Here is a 1,141-nt window from a genome sequence, read left to right as displayed (position 1 = left end):
TATAATATCAGTTTTCGTTCATTAATTGTGATAAATGAACCATACTAATCTAACATGTTGATAAAAAGGATAACTGTGTGTAAGGTAGGGGGTGGGTGTATATGGGCACCCTCTGTACTATTTTTGTAACTTTTTGGTAAATCTAAAATTATTCTAAAATACAAAGTTTATTTTAAATAATAACAGAACTTGGAAGAAGAAATAGAGTTAAATCCCAGCTTTGATTCTTATTAACTGTGTGATCTATGCAAGTCACTTTCTGAGCTTTGGTATCCTTGTTTATAAAATAGACTAGAGGCCCGATGCATGAAATTCATGCACTGGGGGGTGGGGGGTGGAGGAGAGGAGTGTCCCCTCAGCCCGGCCTGTGCCCTCTCGCAGTATGGGAGCCCTCGGAAGAGGGTCCCACCACTGCCAGCTGTGAGCCCGGCTCAGGGCATTTGGCTGAGCGGCGCTCCCCCTGTGGGAGCACACTGACCACCAGGGGGCAGCTCCTGCGTTGAGCACTGCCCCATGGTGGTCAGTGCACATCATAGCAACCAGTCGTTCCACAGTTTGGTCAATTTGCGTATTAGCCTTTTATTATATAGGATAGAATATTACCTTTTTAAGTGACATCTGCAACTTGGCAGACTAGGAAGCTGCAGCCTCTCCTTCTGCTACCCATATTAACATTTTCATAAGCAACTAAGAAGTGGCTAAAATAACTTTATAGGAGCTCTGAAAAACAGTCTGCAGCAACCAAACAAATGCTTAATCAAGAAAAATCTACATAGAAAAATGGCAGGAAATACCATAGTTTTTACATACCCGTACTCCACCCCTCCTCTCCCACAGTGTCCACAGCACCATTTAGGGGGAGAAGTGGCCCAGCTGCCAATGCCATCCCTCTAACTGGAGAAAGGAAGGTGGACCTATTTTGCAATGTTCTAATCTGCCTGGGGCAGTGGTTGGCAAACTGCGGCTCGCGAGCCACATGTGGCTCTTTGGCCCCTTGATTGTGGCTCTTCCACAAAATACCACAAAATACCACATGCGGGCGCGCATGTACAGTGCGATTGAAACTTCCTGGCCTATGCGCAAAAGTCGGTATTTTGTGGAAGAGCCACACTCAAGGGGCCAAAGAGCCACATGTGGCTCG

At 45.9% G+C, this 1,141-nt stretch overlaps 1 long non-coding RNA gene across 3 annotated transcripts in view; it reads right to left on the bottom strand.

Moving 5' to 3' along the window:
- Nucleotides 1-1,141, bottom strand: part of LOC102252788 — a 41,667-nt gene that overhangs the window by 24,430 nt on the left and 16,096 nt on the right. The window lies entirely within an intron of this gene.

The sequence above is a fragment of the Myotis brandtii genome, unplaced genomic scaffold (assembly GCF_000412655.1).
Source record: "Myotis brandtii unplaced genomic scaffold, ASM41265v1 scaffold305, whole genome shotgun sequence".
Lineage (NCBI taxonomy): Eukaryota > Metazoa > Chordata > Mammalia > Chiroptera > Vespertilionidae > Myotis > Myotis brandtii.
The sequence above is the reverse complement of the archived record's forward strand: the minus strand, read 5'-3'. Positions and strand labels throughout refer to the sequence as shown.